The sequence below is a fragment of the Thalassophryne amazonica genome, chromosome 9 (genome assembly GCF_902500255.1).
Source record: "Thalassophryne amazonica chromosome 9, fThaAma1.1, whole genome shotgun sequence".
In the NCBI taxonomy this organism is placed as follows: Eukaryota; Metazoa; Chordata; class Actinopteri; order Batrachoidiformes; family Batrachoididae; genus Thalassophryne; species Thalassophryne amazonica.
In genome coordinates, this window is record NC_047111.1 from 25,429,095 (window position 1) to 25,452,195 (window position 23,101).

At 41.7% G+C, this 23,101-nt stretch overlaps 1 protein-coding gene across 2 annotated transcripts in view; it reads right to left on the reverse strand.

Moving 5' to 3' along the window:
• zbtb16a (zinc finger and BTB domain containing 16a) overlaps nucleotides 1-23,101 on the reverse strand; it is a 350,151-nt gene that overhangs the window by 140,182 nt on the left and 186,868 nt on the right. The gene's annotated exons all lie outside the window — the stretch shown is intronic.

Below are 23,101 nucleotides of genomic sequence, written 5' to 3' on the forward strand. Positions count from 1 at the left end.
GTGCCTTTGTAATGTGTGCAGAATGTGGTTTTGCATAGTCTTGTTGAAAAACATATGAATGTGCTGGGAAAAGACGATGTTTTGAAGTCAGGATGCAGTACATCCGGAAAGTATTCACAGCACGTCACTTTTTCCACATTTTGTTATGTTACAACCTGATTCCAAAATGGATGAAATGAATTTTTTACCCTCAAAAGTCTATACATAATACCCCATAATGACAATGTGAAAAAAAGGTTTTTTTTTGGGGGGGGGGGGGGGGTTGCAAATGTATTACAAATAAAAAAGTGAGACATCACATGTACTTAAGTATTCACAGGCTTTGCCATGCAGCTCAAGATTGAGCTCAGGTGCATGCTGTTTCCACTGATCATCCTTGAGATGTTTCTACAGCTTAACTGGAGTCCACCTGGGTAAATTCAGTTGAATGGACATGATATGGAAAGACACACACCTGTCTACATATAAGGTCCCACAGTTGACAGAGTACAAACCAAGCATGAAGTCAAAGGAATTGTCTATAGACCTCTGAGACAGGATTGTCTCAAGGCACAAATCTGGGTTAGGGTACAGACACATTTCTGCTGCTTTGAAGGTTCCAGTGAGCACAGTGGCCTCCAGCATCTGTAAATGGAAGGAGTTCAGATCTACCAGGACTCTCTCGAGCTGGCTGACCATCTAAACTGAGGAATCAGGGGAGAAGGGCCTTAGTCAGGGAGGTGACCAAGTACCTGATGGTCACTCTGTCCGAGTGGCCCAGCCAGAGATCAGACTTGAATCTGAGTGAACATCTCTGGAGAGATCTGAAAATGGCTGTGCACTGACACTCCCCATCCAAACTGATGGAACTTGAGAGGTGCTGCAAAGAGGAATGGACAAACATGCCTGAAGTTAGGTGCACCAAGCTTGTGGCATCATATTCAAGAAGACTTGTGGCTGTAATTGCTGCCAAAGGTGCATCGACAAAGTGTTGAGCAAAGGCTGTGAATACTTATGTACGTGTGATTTCTTATTTTTTTTATTTTTAATAAATTACCAAAAATTTCAAAAAACTTTTTTCATGTTGTCATTATGGGGTGTTGTGAGTAGAATTCTGAGGGGAAAATGAATTGACTCCATTTTGGAATAAAGCTCTAACATAACAAAATGTGGAAAAAGTGAAGTGCTGTGGATACTTTCCGGATGCACCGTATGCTGTACTAAAATCTCGGTGTACTTTTCTGTATTAATGCTGCCATTATCGAAGTGTAAATTACTTTGACACAACCCAACACCATGACTGACCTTGGCTTTTGGAATTGTTGCTGATAATAGTCTGGATGGTCCATTTCGTCTTTGGTTCGGACCACACAATGTCCATTTCTTCATATAAAGATCTGTAATACTGACTCGCCTGAACACAAGAAGCATTTTCACTGTGTGATGGTCCAGCCCAGATGTCTCCAGGCACAGAAGACGCCCCTTCTGGACAGGGTTAACATTAGGCTCCTTTTTTTCACAATAACATTTTCTCTCTCTCTCTCTCTTTCTTTTGTTCTCGACAGCTGTGTGTGTGTTGCACCATGACAACTGATATTTGACACATGTCATGCGTGGGAAAACATGCCTGTTGCCATGGGTAAACAAAAGTCAATACTCAATCAAATCATCTTCTAGTCTGGTCTTAAATTGCATTGAAGTATTTTAATGTTTTAAAAATCCTCTTAGAAGTGACCTCATCAGGATTTAAGGAAGTTACATTTTCACCCGGACAAGATCTTGTGCATTCGCTGGATTTTCTTCAGAATCGTACTCTGGTTCATTTTGTTTTGGAGAAGGTCGGTTTCACAGCGATTCTCATATGATATTATGTTGAGAAATAGAATTTACTTTCAAAACTTGTAGTCTTCTGGGCTTTCCTGGAAGCCACTCTCGTTTTAAGGATTTCACCTTTAACATTTGAAAAGGAAAAAGATGTGACATAAATGAAAAAGAAGTCAAAGAAGTCAATGAGTGAGATATTTTTGACTCCAAACTAATGCCTGTTCGTAAGACACCTGGAGACCTGAATTACGTAGTTTGCTGAAAAAGGTGTACAATCTGCCTTTCAAACAGAATGCAGCAGGTGTTTGAGGTGGTGAGCACAATTATGAAGATATGTCCTCTCAGAGGGTCATACCTTCAGCCTTTTCAGGGAGCTTAATGTAGGCCAGCAAGTCTCACCATGTGGGCGTGTCACAGACCAATCAGGGGTCCAAATATCCAAACACCTAAAACTGTTTCAGACATCAACACAGCCAAAAAAGTGTGGAAATTTAAGGACACTCGACATGGAACCAACCATATTAAAGAAAGCTACAAACTGATTTAGCACAATATGACCCCTGTAAGAGGTCTGCTTTTGGTCTAGAGGGCCTTCTGAGGTAACAAATGCACTTCAAGTGCGCACAAAAACATTTTGGTCTTCTTGCATGTTTCCTTTCGTGAAAATTGTTACCACAAGCAGTCCCGACTTCTCTGCCAGCTTCTGCAAGATGCCCTTCTTACCAAAACGTGGACGACTCTACAAACGAGACAAAGCCCTCATCATGAGGTGAGGACTGACCAGAAAAACATGCACACCCCCTAAATGCACCGTAGACCTACTTCAAAAACTGGCCTGTGCGCCGCGGTCTTCACTGCTGTGCCATCTGTATGGGATAAATGTGGAGAACAAAAGGGGAGATGGGCACGCACGTACACAGGGTGCAGTTGGAAAACACATCAGATCAGGCCTGGGCAAATGGTTTTTATGGTTTGGCAACCAGCACTGTACATGCCATACACATCACACATCACACACGCACATTCAAACATCTGGATACTGTGTGTGCGTACACAAGTGTGTGGGTGTGCCTGTTTTCAGAGCAAGTACAGAGCGATCTCTCCCAACCAGACCTTGGTTTGTTCTTGGCACAGTAGTGCGGGTTACGACACCTCGATCGAGAGAGAGAGAGAGAGAGAGAGAGAGAGAGAGAGCACAATGAAAACAGGAAGCTAATTCTTAGATGACAGAAACAAGTCAGGGAGTGATGGCTTGTGTGGTTTTGCAACCGCAGTGACATTAGGGAACAGCCTGTACTGTAATAAGCCCAAGCAAAAGCAGAAATGACACGCAGGCCGTGCATGACACAGTGCGCCTGCCAGTACATTGCTTATGCAACAGGCTGTGCACAAGATGCTGCACAATTGAGCATGACTATATCATAAGTCACTGTAAGACAACCTTCAGAACAGCACATCCTAGATCTTCCGATGATACCACGAGCTTTTGTTTCCATTCAACAACTGGATACTTAGCAGAAAGAGCTGCTCGGCAAAGTCCTTTTAAATTGGCTGCATATACAAGATGCATCATTTGCAGCGCGAGCGTATGGCGTGCTAGTGTCAAATGCTCCGACGAGCATATGGTTGAATTAGCTGGCAAAAGCAGCCACTTAACCTTTGGTGAACAAGACATGTAGAGGAGCTGTAGACAGAATCCCCCCCAACACCCACTGGTGTCCCTCATTTGCATTAATCACAAAGTCTCTCAGCTGCTTCGTTAAGCTTTGAGACATCACTGTACGATCGCCTGTAGTTAAGTGAGTGCAGGCAGCAGGTGGGCTACCAATCTGTAGATCTGGGTTTGGTTCCCAGGCATGCTACCCGTCTGTGTCTTTGGACCAACACATTTCATCTGTATTGTCTCAGTCCAACCAGGCTTGGCTGGAGAAGTAACCTATGATCGCCGCTTGATCCATCCAGATGGAGTCAGACTCGTCTGCATCACGCTGGGGAATCTGGCGATAAGTACCACCGACAATGGGTCTCGGGGCCGTTATAGGATCAGATCATTCTCTTCCTTCTTCTGCTCTGCCTGTGTACAGCAGACACCTTCATTTATTCAACTCATTGCAAATTGAACAAGTTGGTCAATTTTATGACCAAATCAAAGCAACCATCAACCTGATTATGTCCTGCAGGTCGGCGACAAAGCACACCACTGGAGGCAAACGTATTCTTGCAAGAGCCCACATCAGTGATTTTATACAGTCTGTTTACCTCACACACAATCTGGAACATTCTAACAATTATTAATCTTACGTGTGTGTGTGTGTGTGTGTGTGTGTGTGTGTGTGTGTGTGTGTGTGTGTGTGTGTGAGAAGAGCACTGACAGACTGTCAAACAGACCTATAGGTTCATGTGTCAAGACCGAGTCAAGTCTGGAAGCATGATGCTGCGTTTTGCAACATCCATAACACCACAAAACTGCCTTGTGTCCTGGATGGCAACCACCCAGGCAGACAACCACTCCGTTCCCACATCTCTAAAATAACCATCTATCTGATCACGGGCATCCCCTTGACCTTCTCCACATGTACTGGGGTCCTCAACACTTATGCACCTGCGTGCTGGATCATGCACAGAGTAAATGACCCATGCACTCTAAGAAATGAAACACAGGGGTTTTAAATGTAATTAATACTATTATTTTCAATATACTTGCAATCGTTAACTTTAGGAATTTAAGTACTAATGTTTCATTTGATTTAATTCATTTCAACTACAATTTGTTTTGCACTTAATTGACAATGTAATGTGGAAAAAGTTACCTTAACTTTATCAATTAAATTCAATGTTTTATTTCTTAGAGTACATATGGCCAAAATATGGAAGGTGACGCTCCCTCACAATGCAAGTGATACTTCTGAGTCAAAATGAGTCTTAGTTACTGATGAGAGTAAAAAAAAAAACAAAAAACAATATCACTCCAAAGACGTGCCAACTAAAACTTGATTCAACGCGGACAAAAGAACAGAATAAAATATTAAAGCATGTCCAGATCACGATTACAATTGCTGTTATGGGAAGTTTGAATAAAACACAAGAACAATACTGTATGTACATTACGACTAAATCGGCTTGGAATCTCATGACACTTCAACACCAAGGCCACAGAAATCTTCTCAGTTACACAAAAGACAGACTGAGAAGATTTTTTAATCAATATTTTTAATTCACCACAGTCACATGGCAACATAACGGCATGAACTCTGTTCTGAACGCTAAACAGCAAATAATCAAATAAAGGTTCAAAACACATCCATCAGCTCGGACAAACCTGACAGGAAAGACGAGAAGGAGGGGACGGAGGGCTTCATACCAACCTGCTAATGAGCGTTACAGCCAGGTGTTTAACTAAACACACCAGCACTCCAGCACGGTGACGACATTACAGGGTAATGATGATGCCAGCAGGATGAAAGCTGTTTTAGGTGCCTGTAGCCAGGGCTCCAACACGTTTATGTCAACAAGTTAGCAATCAAAATAAACGCATTTTAATTTTTTTTTTCATAAAAATTGTGCATTTGGTCATAAAAGCACCATATCTGATACAGATGTGGCCAAACATATTACAGAAAAAAAAAATGGATATTGACTTGAATTTTTAATCACAGTTGCCACGGCGAAAATTTCCATTTCAAAAATGGAAATTGAAAAATGCATCAATCACATTGAAGAATATGCTACATTATTTGTCTGATCGGGATGATTCCATAAAGGTATAGTTTGGACTATCTATGACTGAACGTTATGGATTAATGGGGTAAAAACAGCTAAAAGGGCAACAATTTCAGTTTGTACAGGGGTCAAAAGTTAAAGTTGCTCCAATTTTGGTAAAAACAAAAGTGATGCAAATTATTGTTTCAGTAAATAGGGTTTTAAAAAGGATTAGTTTGCACCGTCTGTCATGCTTAGTTATGTTACGGGGTAACGTATGCCACAGAATCCAATAGACATCAGCTGGCACAGTGGAATCGTGGTCAGCATTGGTGCCTCACAGCAAGAAGGTTGTGGGATTGATTGTGTGGAGTTTTGCATGTTCTCCCCCTGTCTGCGTGGGTTTCCTCCCACAATTAAAAACATGCTAATTTAGGTCTGCTCCTTTCTCTGCCCCTGACCAAGGCATAGTCTCTACATCTGGAGTTGGTCCCCGGGCGCCGGACTGTGGCTGCCCACTGCTCCGAGTGGTTGGATTGTGTCTAACTGTAATTAGGATGGGTTAAATGCAGAGGACAAGTTTCACACACACACACACACACACACACACACACACACACACACACACACACACACACACACACACACACACACACACACACACACACACACACACACACACACATCCAATAACTTGGATCACTTTTGTTTTTTTTCTTGTTTTTTTTACAAAAACTTGATGAGCATTACCTTTGACCCTTGTACAAACTGAAATTGACCTTTGTCATCAGTTTTGCCATTTTTTAATTCATAACACTCAGATAGCCCAAACTATACCTTTTTGGAATCATTATGATCAGACAAACAATGTGGTATATTTTGTAATATGATTGGCACATTTTTTTTTTGGGGGGCAACTGGTTGCCATGGGTTACATATTGAAAATTCACAATGGCCCAATATCCAGTTTTATTTGGAATACCTTTGGCTATATGTATAACCAAGTTCATGCTTTTATCACAAAATGCACAATTATTTTGCCTATCTGCTACGCTAATTCAACAAGATCCAGTAAAATCAGTCAGTGAACATCTCCTCTGGATGGAGAACACCAGTGACTGGTTGCAAGATTATTATTCTGTCAGGGGATGAGTGACACTAATTCCCACTAGGGCTACAACAGTTACTCTCATAATAGATTAACTGATGGACATTTAATAAATTATTTGATTGTTGTTAGGCCCAAGAAATGTTAAAAAATGTTGACCAACGTTATCCAAAGCCCAAGATGATGCCTTCAAATGGCTCATGTCTACAGCCCAAAAATCTCAACTTTACTACCAGATATAAAAATAATACAAACCAGAAAAAAAAAATTAATTTATTAGCAAAAATTAATTAGCAAAATAGTTGGTTAACTTGATATCAGTTAATAGTTGATTAATCATCTTAGTAATTCATGGCCATGACTGTTCTTCCTCCACCAAAACAACACTATTTCATGGGGGGGTGTATTAATGACTGGTTAAATAAAATTTCCGTTTCATCATATTCAGTGAGAAACAGCAGTCAGTACATCACCTGTGTCTCTCCTCAACGGTGAAATAAAGAAATAAGCAAAATACAGAGCAGCACTGTTGTTGAGGCGATTTATCGTACATCATCTTTGCAGCGGTGTCGCTCTTTAAAAGCAGGAATCACAGCTGTGACGCAGCCTTGCAAACTGGAACAAAAAATAAAAAATACGGCCAGTTTTGTGGGAGGCCAAAAAGCGTGTGCTAAATGGGCCAGGGATAAGATTTTAGTGCAGGGCCTGCCCCCGCTTGTGGCACACAGACATAAATCGTCAGGAAATGCCTGCATGGTGCCTTCATTCAAGGAGAATGAAGTTGTGCAAGGTCACCGTGGGGCAGAGAGGGGGAGGAAACGGGGAGCACAAAATCGAGGGTACCTACAGCGAGGCAGCCACCCAACCAGATGCCCCGTCACTACAGCTAACCAGCTAAGTGCTAACAGGGGCCCCTCATCTTGGTAACAACCACCACTGGTCCAATTCACTGCCAAATTAGAGTGATAAATCCTCAGGCTGCTTTGATCACGAGCAGAGGAACTTGCTGGAAAACGGGTAACCAGGACAGAGGAGACACTTGACATCAGCTGCCAGTCTCAACACGTGCTGTAAATAATAGATTGGACCAAAAAAAAAAAAAAAAACAACACTGAGGACTCTAAAGACCCAAAGTTCATGTGCAAAATGAACAACCTGAATACAGCACACAGTTAGCCGAAAGGTAGCGCCCGCTGACACAAGATGATGAGCAACTCAAGATTACATGTATAAATAAATAAATAAATAAATAAAACTCCATGGAGCCTAAAACGAAAGTAAAGATGAACTGGTGAAATATTCATTGACAGCTTTTGCCTGTGTGCGCTCCTCCACCACACTGCCACACATCCATGCTGCCATAAAAGTTGCACAACTGAGTGAATGTGTGATGGATGGCATGGATGTTGCAGCGGTCAGGTGCCACATGCAACACAAGCCTCTTTCCTTTTCACTTCCCTCTCAGAATGATTGCACCACTGCTGTTACAGGCCAGTGTGGGTCAGTTATTTCATAAGCAGAGAATAAGACAGAGAGGGCTCCCTGTCAATCACAAACACTTCCTACAAAGCCGGCCAGTGAGGCCTGATAACAGGTCCTCTGCAGACACTTGATCTCGCTGCTTCCTCTTGATAAAGAAAAGTTAGCTTCACATGGTGCTGCAAATTTGACGGTGAAGAAGGACGACTGACAGTGGAACCGATTACTCAGGTTTATAGAAGTTAAAACAGTGGCTAATGTAAGGCAAAATGTAATTCCACATCTAGTACCAGATTGTCTTGAGTATTTCACTCTGGAATATAAATCACATCTGTCAAAAAATACACTATGAAGAAGGAAAAAAAAACATATAGGTCACATCGGTGTATACGTTGGACCCTTTTCTCAATGTCAAACTTATTTGGTAACAGAATTTAACAACGGGCAAGAACTCAGTGCAGTGCATGTGCACACCACAGCCTGTGCTGTGGGAATTAAAGAGAATCATCAGATGATCATGGATTGGTAGCGAACAGCAACAAGGAGAAGTGAACAGTGGATTTATGCTGGAAGCCCTCAGCTTGTGGTGTGTACCATAAGGAATGTTAAATTCAAATAGTAAACAAGTTGAACAAATAAATGTGTGTTTGACAACATATTGTATGTTTTTTTTTTAAGACCGTTTGGATTTATTTTGTCCAAATGTGTCAATCATCAGATGGACACAGATTTCTGAAATACAGCATTGGAAATGCTACCATTTGATTGTTTTGTGTAATCACTGTTGGGATTTTTGTACATTGTTGTCTCCTTTTTTTATTGGCATTTATTTTTTTTATCATTTGAGTTTATTTTGTTTAGTGCTTTGATTCCTGGGAAAGCAGTATATAAATGGTTATCAATCACAAATGTGTTACGAGTATTTCTCCATATGTAAGTTGCACTGGAGTTTAAATCGCCAGTGTCACCGACCGAATGGTCCCCCCCTAAAAATTGGTCCACCCTGCCTTCACTGCGCATGTGTCATTTCTGTGCGTCAGCCATGGTTCACTAATTATCACCTCGTTTCTGCTTAAAACTGCACTCCAGTCATCATCTATCTCAGTGACAGATATCTGAAGCTTTTGTACAACAATCATTTCCACATAAATCAAATTTCAAATCAAATGTATTAATTTATATAGCACTAAATCACGACAAGTCGTCTCAATGTGCCTCACAAACATCATTTAAAAGGCAGAATAAAATGAAATAAAGATTAAAAACAATAAAAAGTTAAAAAACATAAATAAATAAATAACACGGTGGGAAAAGGCTCTGTAACCCGCTGACTTTTTGTTCACCTTAGGGACGCACAGTAGGCCTGCACCCTGTGAACACAGGGCCTGAGCCGGTACATTAGGCTCAACCAGGCTGGCCACGTAGGGGGGTGCCAGTCCGTGAACAATTTTATAGGCCAATAATAACACTTTAAAATCCGATCTCAAAGACATCGGAAGCCAGTGAAGGGATGCCAGAACCGGCGTAATGTGGTCAAATCTTCTGCTTTGTGTCAGAAGCCTGGCACCATTATTTCATCATAAAAGAGAGAGGAAGTGATCGAAGCACAACAGCAGCACGACATGCTTCACTGCGTGTCTGTCATTTCAAAGCCTCAGCAGTGACTCACAGATTTTTGCCTCAAAACTGACTTTAGAATGATTTAAGAGGTTTTACCTTGTCATCTGATGTTAATAATCACATTAATCCATTTGATTTCTTTGGGTGTAGAGAATCAATCTCAGATGAGCTGCTCTGGTCCCAAATGACGCAATGACAGATGCTTCGAGTTCAGAACCTTGGAAATAGTCCATTTAATGAGTTACATTTTGTGTGTGTAATTTGTTTTTGTTTTTTTTTTTGTAAAAACGCACCATGATAAGAGGAAGATTAATTCAGTAGACCATCAGCCAAACAGAAGCTTACACAGTGTTCTCAGGGACATCTCCAGACACTGCAGAAGATAAAGAATTGGACAAGCTCCTCTTGCGATTTTTCATTGAGACTGAGAAATGGTAAATACTTTTTCCACCTAGCTCTCAGGAAAATATCAAATGCACCTATTTAGGTATCATAACAAAATAATGTTTTCCATTAGTGCAATGGAAAGGATTTTTTCATGAGTTGAAAAATGGAAAAATTGCCCCGTTGAATTGAAATTTCGTATTTGGTTATCAAGTGAAGATACGTCACATCAAAGCTAAGGACATCTAATATTTACTGTATATCCCAGAACATTACCCAAAGACATCATGTCTAACAACCGCTCTAAAGACGATAGGTCAATAACATTTTTACACCAATGACCTTGGTGGCCACGTTTCCCTGAGAGTCCACCAGCAGTCGACCAGCTGACTGCACAGAGCCCACAGCAGACTGCTGGTGTGTTCAATGGCCCCCGTCATTCAGAGTACGCAATAAGCAAAGGTGCGCGGCCCCATCTGTTATGTAGTTCGTTCTGTGTGTGCTCAGAACCCATGATATAAATATTAACTTCTGAATTATTTTATGAAAGTTGCGCGAGATTTTGAATTCTGTGCAGATCATCAGATCTGCAGGTTTGTGGGAGTCAGAAGAGTATTTATGTGGAATCACACACACACACACACACACACACACACACACACACACACACACACACACACACACACACACACACACACACACACGCTCATGATCTCAAAAAAGCAGCCATTCAGTGGTGCCTCAGCTCAACGGTGTGCAGTTTGTCTGCAGAACCAGTTCTCCTTTTCTACAAGACTAAATATTTGTCTGAGTGTGTTCCCACATCGAGACAAGACACTTGTTGTGCCAACCTACTTTCTATCTCAGGTACAGCAGATACGCCAAGTGTGCAACATATGCCCCCAAACTCCTGTCCCTGTCCTGAGGGACGGCAGTCTAAAGAGAATCTTTCATCAAAGACAATCGTAGAATTAAACATAGCTGGAGAGGCTGCCGCTGCTCTCAGCAACATCCCAGAAGTAGGCCACAATGCCGATGGTGTAGATAAACAATTTAATCGTGCATCAGAGACATCCGACAGTGTCGTCAAAATCTGAGGTCATCTTCACACAGAAAATCTGGCATTTGCTGAATATATAACTAACATCACATAAAAACAGTATCCGGGAAAAAAAAACCCTCAGAAACAAAGAAGAACAACAACTTCCTGCAGTGGTGTTCTGAAGGTGCTCTCACACACCTATTTGCAGCATCACGTATATTATCGGTTCCAATTGGGCCCCCCCATAGGGGGCCAAGGCCACTGCAAGAGAACTGCAATTTAGCAGATGACAAATGTGAAATATGGAACAGAAGCGGAAACAGAACAGTTGTTATTCCATCACACTTAGCAGGAGTCCAAGAAGCAGGATTTATTCAGACAAGAACACATAATACTAGACAGTGTTTGAGAGAGGGAAACAAAAATGTGATGCTCCCGATAGTGGAGCAGACAACATCAGATTTATAGCAAAAAACATGCAAATACAAGCACAAAATCTGGCATGATGATTCTCAAGGTAGTACTGATTAAATCTGGTGGATTGGCCGCTGGAAAATCCAAGATGGCCGACATTTTCCAAGGTTCCCACCAAAATGACCTACTGAAAACTACAGAAATATGCCAATCACAATGGATCTGTTTTACAGCATCAGTGAATTTTCAAGGTGACCAACAAACTGACCCCCAGGCAGGTATGGATACCTCCAAATGCTGCCCCTGCAAACAAAACTTCAAAAAATAAGTTTTAAAACCACAACACACACACACACACACACACACACACACACACACACACACACACACACACACACACACACACACACACACACACACACACACACACACACACACACACACACACACACACACACACACACACACACACACACACACACACTTAAAACGACCAGAACAGTGCATGTGGCTGTTATTCATCTTCTATCTCTTCTGTCAGTTCTTTCAGAGCTGACATTAACACAAGCCAGGTTAAAATCTAAAGCGGAAAGCCGTCAGTGCCACCAGCCTTTTCCAAAGCTATAACCATATGTTTTATTTTGGACATTCTACAAAACTCACTGGCCATTTCATTAGGTACACCTGTTCCAGGTTGCAGAAACCTGTACTTATTTAGACGTAGATTTGGTGAAGATGATCTACTGATGTTCAAAGTAAGCAGCAGAATGGATCAAAAAGTGATTTAGTGACATTGAACGTAGAATGACTGGCAAATTTCAGATCTACTGAGATTTACACACAACTATCTCTAAGGTCTACAGACAAAGCTCTGAAATAGTAAAAACATCCAGTGAGTGCTGGTTCCCTGGACAAAAATAGTTTGTTAAAGGCAGAGGCCAGAGAAAAAGTGGCCAGAGCGGTCTGAGGTGATACAAAGATACCACTATTTAAAATAACCACTTGTTACGACAAAGGCATGAAGAAGACCATCTCTGAACACACAGCACATCAGATACTGGAGCAGGAGACCACAGTGTTTTCCACTTCCTGTCAGCTAAAATTAAGAGACAGAGGCTGCAGTGGGAATAGCTTCACCATAACAGGACAATGGAAGATTCAGAAAATGTTGCCTCATCTGGAGAGTCTGGACGTCTGCTGCCACATTCAGATGATGGAGTCAGAATTTGGCAGAAATTACCCAAAAGCATGGATCCATCTCCTGCCACGCACCAACATCTCAGGCTGGTGGAGGTTTGATGGTTTTAGTGACTGTGTGATGGTGTCGTGTCAATATGTTTCCAGCATAGTGAATATGAAATAATGCAGGTATGAAGAAAAGACTGGTCCAACCCAGTACCAGCACAGTGTACCTACTGAAGGAACTGCTGAGTGCACTTACCTAAAACCTCTTACTACTGATTCAATGAACAGGTCGGCATGCTGCATTCATTATTTTCAACAAACTGCGATGGAGACTTTCCTTTGACATTTTGAAGTAGCAGTATTAAGTACTATGTAGGGCCTGAGGCCTGTTGGTGCCAGTGCTCATCTCTAGATTCCGTGGCATCAACCGGATGAGAGTCTGCAACTCTCCCTGGACAGCACGCCACTCCAATGAAGGTTACTCCACCAGCCAAGGCTGGTACCCATTTACAGCTGGGTGGACTGAGACAATGTATAGAATAAATGTCTTGTCCAAGGACACTAACGGGTAGCATGAGTGGGGTTCAAACTCATGTCTACATATTGGCACGCCAACTGCTTTATCAACTCAGCCACCTGCTCTACCTTGTAAAGGACAAGAAGTAAAACTGGGAGGTTGGCCAGTGAATCTGAAACATCTACAGAGTGAGTGGCCTCCTGGACCAGTCGAGGAAAAAACACCATCATGTCCACCACTTTTTGTCTGGCCAGGGATTGATCAAAGCACATTCAGGTTGCACTGGTAACTGAACACATTTTTTTTTTTTTTACCAGAAATCCTTCCTGCTACGTAAACAAATGAGCGGCGGTAGTCAGCGTGCTCACTGTTGTTTTGGTGCTAAGCATGAACTGTGCCGACCATCTGAATCATTTGTTCTGGGTCTAAAGTGTTAATTAAAAAGGCTAATTACACTGTATCTTTCCACGATCCGAGCAGGGCCACGCTCAACGGTTAACAGTGCGCACGCACGCACACACACACACACACTGATATCAGTGTGTGTGTGTGCGTGAGAGAGAGAGACAGAAAGAGAGAGAGCCAGAAAAACACACAGCAACAAAAACACAGTCTGGCTGTTCACTGAGGCGGCATAAATGGCTTATGTAAGACAGAACTCTGAGTACCAAAAACCTCAAAATCCATAAACACACACACACACACACACACATCCCCCCACACATTTGTGTAAACACACACACACACACACACACAGACAAGCAAACACACACCAGTTTTACCACGCAAGTGAGAACCTGCACAAAACTATGCTGTAGCTTTTCACGTCTTGGTCTTCAGTGAAAAATAACTTTAAATACAGCATCGGTCAGGATGACATCACACAGGGAAAAAAAAAAAATCAGAATAAAGCACAGAAGCTGCCAGTTGGTGAGGACAGGCCACCGACTGTCTGTACCCGGCAGTTCACTTGTGTACACTGCCGCGCTACCTGTAGGTTTCTATCAAGGCTCAAAAACACGGGGCTGTGCCAGTTGGCCTGGCACCCAAAAAAATAAAAGAAAGAAATAAAATCCACATGCCCACAGAAGTCGAGATGAGAGAGACAGGTCAAATGTTAACATTTTAACATGCACATGACCAAACCGCACAGCATCAAAGCCAACAAACACACCTGTCTGCTCTCCAATAGCGTTGACAATCTGCCAAAACATGAGCGATATCACAAAGACGTGCAGAGTTCATCAACAGCAACACTCAAGTGCCACTTTATTAGGAACGCTCAGTGAGCCGGCTCAGAACAGCGTGTCTCAACGATTCACAGCGACCTTCTCCTGTTCATCACTCTCAACTCCGCTGGATTCACATCTGGCAACTGTGGACACGACTGAAGGACAGTGAACTCACCGAATGAGGCGATCTGTGTTTATCTGCTGGAGGCGTGAAGACACGAAGAGGAAAGACGCTGAATAATGCTGTTGACTTTAAACCTTATTCAGAGACCTCTCTAACAAGCTGGACGTGAAACATCACACCCTGACTCCCACAGAAGCAACCGTGACACAGAAGGAGAGTCAGTGGACTGACAGTTTCCACCAAACTACCTCCGCGGCTGAGTAGAAACTATACGGTCCAGTTCACGAGAGTCTGTGCCCGCTGTGGTGCCACTCTGTTGATGTTAGCTGACCACAGCGGATACTGGTGTGGTCATGTGCTGTCAGCCCACTTTAAAGAAGTCATACTGTGCAAAAGCACATTTCCCCCCTACATTTTGCAGTTAAATACGACTACAATTTAATGTTAAACTTTCAAATTCCCATAATTCTCTGCCAACACGTAGGTATGACCCACCTCAAACGTGGGGAAATTCAAGTGATTTACATTTGAAAAGTGCAATATACAAATATTACATATACACATCCTGACTGCCACATCTTCTGCAGATGGTAGCCGACTCTACATCTTCAGATCTAGTGTTTCATTTCAATGTTCATGGCCTCGAAGGTGATGCTTGAGACCAGCCTTAGACTTTGTTGGCATCATGCGTATGTGACAAATGGACCCTATTCTATTAATAAGATGTCTTTGTAGCTGTTTATAATCCAGCAAGCAATTGTTCTCTTCGCGTTAGACTACCTCCAGTCCTCAGTGACATCATCTACACTCCAACTTAATGCATTGATGCCTAGGAGCTCGCAGGTCCCCACTGAGTCTGAGTATCTGCTTCTGCCAGAGGTGTTTTCTAATTTCAACAGATGTAACCGAGTCCAGAAGACCACATTATCACTACCAGTGAGACTACCTGGAGAACTAGCCTGTACAAAGACTCAAGAGAATTAAGCATTACAGCAAAAGAACCATTCTTATATAATCAGGATATTTAAACACATGTCCAAGATTGGAAGCCAGTTTAAAACCATTCGTTTTCTTGCCAAGCATTTTCCTGTGCTGTTGGATGTCCCTTTCAGGTCACCATCCTGCTGAAAGTCCCAAGACCTTCACCTCAAACCTCTTTTTATGACACCATGGAACATATTTCTTAGTAATTTCTGAGTTCACCATTCCTTTGATGCAGCCCATTCCTCTAGAGGAAGAAAAGCAGCAAATAGGACTGACAGCCCCCCCCCCAAAGCTTTTTATTGTAGTTTGGGTGTTCATTTCCTTATGGACTTCATGTCAATGGCTAGAAACAGATATTGGATTTGATTGCAGCTCTACTTTGGATTTATCGGTTTTGCGTTCTTCTTTTATCGTCTTTTTTGCATTGTTTTTCAGGGACTTATTTAAATTCATCAAAGGCACCGGTAACTGTCTAACATCCATTTTATATTTTAGGAATTTCACAACATGAAAGTATAAAAGTATTTTTCATTGACATTATACATTTTATTAAATATGCAGGTACAATATCATTTCTTAAGATTTTCTGATTTACTGTAGTTTCTGAATTTTTTTTAACCATTTTGGGAGGTCCTGCGACTTACACACTAGTGTGACTTGCATACTGAAAAAAAATCAGGCCTTCGCTAATAATGGTAACAACAACAACTACTACTACTACTGCTACTATTATTATTCATATAAGGCTTTCCTAGGGATCAGACACTTAAAAAAATAAAGGAGAATAAATGATCAAAGTACACTACAACAGTGCATAAAAATCCCAAATTAAAGGGCTGGTTTTTTTTTAAATTGGCTCATATTTTTATTACTGTTTCCAATGCTGTGTCCATCTGATGATTTCTTTTGTCCAAACAGTGTCAAATAACATCGCCCATTTATTTGTTCATCATATTTTTGAAATTTAACAGTTTTAATGTTAAATAACAGCACATGCTGGGGTGTGCAGATGTGCTACAGTTACAGTCCATTATTAAACTTGCCCTCAGGGTAATGGTGTGTGAAAAGCTAAGGTCCACATCTATTTATAAAGCAAGAAACATCTGTGTATGGATGGGTATGTGGCTTGCATATCTCTCTGACTGTGTATCAGATCGACTTCAGCTTTCAGATATGATATCAAGATAAAGCCTTTTATTCACTCCAAATCTTCAGGTCTGAGTCTGCATTTGCCTCCTACTGCTTTCTTTGCCAAGCTACCTCGAACCATGACATTATGGTTTTGACATGAAATGCACTCCTCACAAAACGTGACTCTGTGGTTAAAAACAAATGCACCCCTATTCTTCTTCTGTGGTGTTTAATAGCAGCCAGGATCCTTATTGGTGCATTGTTACCATCTTCTGCATCAGTCTGTTATTGCAGTACTAAATCGTCTCGGTGAGTCCAGTGTCTTTCAAGTATTTAAAAAGCCAACACTTCCTCCTCTCACTTTTTTGCTAAAATATTTCCTAAAGATACTTCTTTCATGCCTTACAATTGATGTCCTTTAGTTTTTACTCTTTAATAGATATATAGAGATACAGTTTGTAAAATAAAATATTTTGAGGGAAAATTAAAGCACTGTGCTAAATACTGTACAGGTATATTCATTGGTCATGATATTTTTTTTAATTTATATTACAACTGGCATTGGAAAGTGCTGCATTCTGGTGATGGTAGCACTTTCTGGTGATGGCATTCTGGTATTTCACAAGACTATTTAGAATTCAATCTGGTGATGGTCTCTTTTTAATGTAACTTTTTATCTCCTAATTTTTTATTCAAAATTGCAGAATTTTCACATTTACAGTTCAAATACTGAGAAGACACGTGCGGGGAGGCAGCAGCCAGCTGTGCCTCACCAAGGATTGCGCAATCACTGGGCTAACTGCTGGAATGCTGTGCAGTCAGACTGTGTTGTCATCTCTCTGTATGTCATGATTAAAATGGTCAAACACTTTGGCTATATGAACTTAAATTCCATAGTTTAGCTGATGTGCATAATGTACAGTGTTTTTTGTCAACAGCTGTATGTGTGTGTGTGTGTGTGTGTGTAAAACGTGCTTCGTGTACAGAGCGATCATAAAATGGCTGCAAAAAGACATCAAGTGAGGCATGCAGTTCTCCTGCCTCATGGTAGGGGGCAGTAGTGATCTCAGGGATTCTTTTTGCAGCAACTCCTCAGCTGCTGAATAAGTGACAAGCTACAAGAGCAGCCGTTAATTTATTTTTTGCTCTCGCCTGGACTTTTGTTTCAGAATGGAGGATTACATATCCAGTCTGAAACAATTTTCTAAACTGCACTTTTAATCAAAGCAGGAGGTAATAATTAAAGGACGACCAACACCGGAGCTAAAAGGTTTGCTATAGACTGCAGGACAGAAGACCCACTCTGGTACACAAACTGGCTATGTGGATGTCAGCAAGAAACAACCTTTTTCTGCTTTTTCTGCCTTCTTTTCTCCGCTTGTGACAATGTCTGAACTCAGATAGGATATTCTGACCTGCAGAATATGAAAGAAGTGTCATCATAGACGAGCAGTCGATCACTCACATTCAAAGCCAGAAAAGGCTCCAGAGTCGGAACAGGAATGATGAAGGACGAGTTTCTTCCCTGAAGGAAGATAAGGAAAACTTCCACAAGCAAGTCACCGATGCTTTTGTTCAGAAGGAGCGGCACGTGGACTTCAAGTAAAGGTAAGTCCACAATAATGTTTTTTAATTAAATGTGCATTTTGTGTGCTACAGTTTGTATGTGTAAAGAATGCTGAAATGAGGTTTTAAACATAACTTGTTAACTGCTGCCAATCAAATGGCGAATAAGCTGCTCTGTAGGGTTCATGTTTGTAAATCTGATTGTGATGAAGTCAGTGCCTCACCAGCCATCAACCTCACCGCACGTTACTGTTCAATATAATATCTGACTTCATCACAAATAACTCACCCATTTAGTGCCAGAATGTGCCTGATCCTTTCCATATTGTGCACAACTCTCGTCCTGCAAACCCTCAAATTGCCATTGTCACGTGACTGCTACCGAGTTGGAAAGAAAAAAAAAACTAAACAAAAAAAACACTGCATGCATGTTAGAATAATGAATTTTAAAAAGTTCGCCATGCAAAACAAGAATTATTGAGAGTCACCTGGTATATTTAGGGAATTCAGGAAAGACCAGTGCACATTGATGACATCATCACAGGTAATAAACTTCAATAAAAAAGATCATTACATTTTTGGGATGGTGTTTCATTAAAAAGGGGGTTGGGCGGATGGTCAAGGTACAGGTACAGTATACTCCAGCACGGCATTTATTTATTTTACTCTTCAAGACCCATTTTTTGATAGGTGCGACTTATATTCTTTACGTACTTGAAAATCTGGGTAGTCAATAATTTTGAAAAGGACTACACACATTTAAACTCTCTAAATGTAGATGTTATGGTTATAACTATGAAGGAACAGTTGGTGTGCGATGACTGTGGTGTAAACAAACAGGCCATTACAGATAAGACGAGATAACCTTGCTTTTCTGTGAGGGGAAAAACAGACGAGCTTTCAAAAGCACAGAAACATGTTTGTTCCCGATGATATTGTTATTGACGGAAGGGAAAAAGAAATCACAGGCAAGTGAGAGAGATGAAGAGAAAGAGGAGAAAACAGATGAAGACAGAGAATATTCAGGTCGCATTTGACAGCTTTACGGTCTGTCGCACAGAATGGGATGTCTAGGGACGTGGCAAAGCAGACAAATATTGACTTGCAGAGCGTTCAAACACACACACACACACACACACACACAAACATACGGACAAAATATACAATACATTTTCCTGATGAAACCTGATTTCAGCCTTTCAAAATGGGCAACATCACTCGGGTTTCTTTTTTTTGTTGTTGTTGTGCACAGCTCGACCTCTTAATCCATCCTGCCTACAAACCATCATGTTTGTCCGGTAGTTCACAGACAGACAGTCTCCTGTTTGTTTCCCCCTCTCCTTTACCCCACTTTCTCTAACCGAGGAGCCTTTTTCCTTCTCTCTCTCCAGCTTTACGCCCCCTGGGAGATGGAGGAGATCTCAGTCCACCTCAGTCTCCTCCTCCTGATAACTGATCCTCACTCATCCCGCTTCCATTCAAGAAGTAAGAGAAACAGGATTTAAGGTTTGCATCCACAGAGCAGACATGGACACAAATGGAAATGCATCATTTATGACAGTTCTTCTGCTGTCTGAATGCGGTCACCTCTCACCACAAATCCTGCTCCCATCCAGATCCGCTGGCAGATTGCACTCAACTATTTGTGAGATTTTTTTTTATAAATCAAATCTAGTGAAAATATCTCATTCTGAAATAGCATCTAAAAATGTTGACAGGTTTTTTTTTTTTTTTTTACTCGAGGAGTGAATCACCTTTAATGGAGCAGATAAGTATGATTTTTAAAAGTGCTGGCCACTTGAAAATCCAATAGGGCATCCAGGTAAGAATCAATGAAGAATTACACAGGGGTCAAAATTTAAAAATGCACCAATCATATTGAAAAGTATAACACATTATTTGTCTGATCATTAATATTCCAAAAAGGTATAGTTTGGACTATCTATGAATGAATGTTATGGAGTTATGGGGTAAAAACAGCAAGAATGGTGACAAAGGTCAATTTCAGTTTGTACAGGAGTCAAAAGTTAAAGTTGCTCCAATTTTTGTAAAATGTGAGGCAAATTACTGGTTGAGTTAATAGGATTTTTAAAAGGAATAGTTTGCACCATGCGTCATGCTCAGTTGTCACATTACAGGGTAACATATGTCACATGCATAGAATCCAGTGTTTGACATTTACTTTTCAAACTGTGTTGAATGCTTATTCAACACAGTCAAAACTATTCCATTTATTAATCCTATTAGTTCAACCAATAATTTGCACCACCTTTAACCAAAATTGGGGCAACTTTAACTTTTGACTCCTGTACAAACTGAAATTGACCTTTGTCACCATTCTTGCTGTTTTTATCTCATAACTCCATAACATTCCTGTCATAGATCATCTAAACGATACCTTTTTGGAATCTTTGTGACCAGACGCATGATGTGGTATAGCTTTCAATATGATTGGAGCCTTTTGAAATTTTGACCCCTGTGCAATTCTTCATTGACCCCTACCTGACCGCCATATTGGATTTTCAAGTGGCCTGCACTTTTTTCCTCAAACACTGATTTCTGAAGAACATTCATGTCAAATCTGATGCTTGTATCACCAAGTGAAGGATGGTTTCAGTTATCTGCTGCAATACTTTTACAATATATAAAAATAAAAACTCGACCTGCAGAATCAGAGCTGCTCCAAACCACAGCCACAGAGAAGCTGGTGGCACAAACCACCAAGTGCCTTCATGCCCAAAGGCCCCAAGTGGGCAAAAAGAGCGGGGGGGGGGGGGGGGGGGGAGCATAGCCACTCAAAATGCTGTTGCATGGAATAACATTATTAAATCTGAGGGTATGATTAATTTCTGCTTAACAGTGAAGAGCATCTTCCCCGTGAACACGGCCATCTTCCAGCTGCCTCTGTGTTTGAAGTTGTCCTGCTGTGGCCCCTAGCATCACTAGTGTTAATGTTGTTCCACCTTCTGAACAGCTCCTGCTCTCACATGAATCCCTCTTTGATTTGACAGTAAGGTTAACGTTTACAAGGCAGCAAATTAATCATGGAGCATAACAACTGCTAATAGAAAATCTGTATCTTTTTAAACACTGCCAGGCATTTCTACCGCTGAAAAACTACAAAAGTATTTCAAACTCAAGGACTACAGAGACTGATGGAACAGTGTCGTGGTATCACATCCCTCTGTCTGTGAAATTAAAGTACAGAATTAAACGTTACTGCCAACATAAAAATAAGAGATTTTTTTTTTTTGTCCTCTGGGTCTGAACGCAGTCACAGCGTCTTGCTGTCCAGTAACAGTAATTATCCTGTCATGGTCAGACACTGACCAACCGTTTCGAAGCACCTCACCCCCCGTCCACATCCCGCTCACCCTTCCTCCCTCACTGCCCCGGAGGTGAAAGGTGCCATGTGTTTTCAGCTTTGGGTTAAACCCCCCTCTGTTTGGAAAAAAGAGTGAAGAAAATGAGACTTTGACGTGTGTCCATGCACTCCTGCAGGCCACACAGGGATATCTTAAATTCCGTGGGTGTAAGTGTGTGTGTGCGGGGGGATGCATGAAGACATAAAAGAAAAGAAGATTTGGATATGCATAGGAACGACCCGGGGCTTTCTGGGTGTAAAGAGACAGGAAGTGAGACGGGTAGCTCTAAAACGGTGTGTGTGGTGTGCTGTGCGGCCTGGAGGCCGGCTGTAACGGAGCCTGGCGGTGCACAGGTGGGTGGGCTTCTGGTGAAATATACACAGAGGAATGACCTGCTGCAGGCTGACTTGACAAATGTCAGCTGTTAAAGACCCTGATGAGATTAGGACCAACCAACGATGTGAGGGGAACGAAGGCCTTTTGTTCACTTCCTCTAAACTTTCGTAGTAAGAAGTCACCTCACAGGGTTCCAGCCATGGTCAGTCAAAGTTCTCCTCTTTGATGCCATGGTCACAAAAGGTGGACGTTTGTCTTTTCCATTTGTCATCCATCACGTGGCTCTCCAATGGCCACGATATCGCATGACTGGCGATGTCAGCACTGAGTCATTTCCACGGCTTTGCAGGTGTCGTGTTTGCATAAATGGAATGCGTTCATGTCGCAGGGGCTTTTTGAGGACTGAGTTGACACAATGTCCACTGATACCTGCAGATTTAGAAAATAAACCACTTCTCCTCACTGCATGTGCTGTTTTTGTTACTTGGGGAAGTGGTGACCTAAAGGATAGAGACCATTGACCATAAGGCCGCACTGTGGCTCAGTGGTTAGCACTGGTGCCTCACAGCAAGAAGCTCTGCGGTTCAATTCCAACCATGCTCACTTCCTCTCGGTGTGGAGTTCTCCTCATGTCTATGTGGTTTCTCCCATCATTAAAAAAATGATGTGTTTATTCAGGTCCGCTCCTATCTCTGCCCCTGACCAAGACAGGATCTCTACATCTGGAGTTTGCTCCCCGGTGCCAGACTGTGGCTGCCCGCTGCTCCTAGTGGTTTGATCGAGTCCTCCTGTAATTAGGACGGTTAAATGCAGGGGACAAATTTTGTTGCATGTATCCATGTACTGTATGTACAATGACAAAGGCGCTTCTTTCTTCATCTTCTTAATTCCTCAGATAGCAGTATGCACACGTGCATGAGTGTGGATGCATGTGCGCATGTGCATGTAAAACATGTGAATGTGGCTCATCATAATAAATGGTTAATGGACTGCATTTATATAGCGCTTTTCCATCTGCATCACACGCTCAACGCGCTTTACATTAATGCCTCACATTCACCCCAATGTGAAGGTGCTGCCATACAAAGCGCTCACTACACACCGGGAGCAAT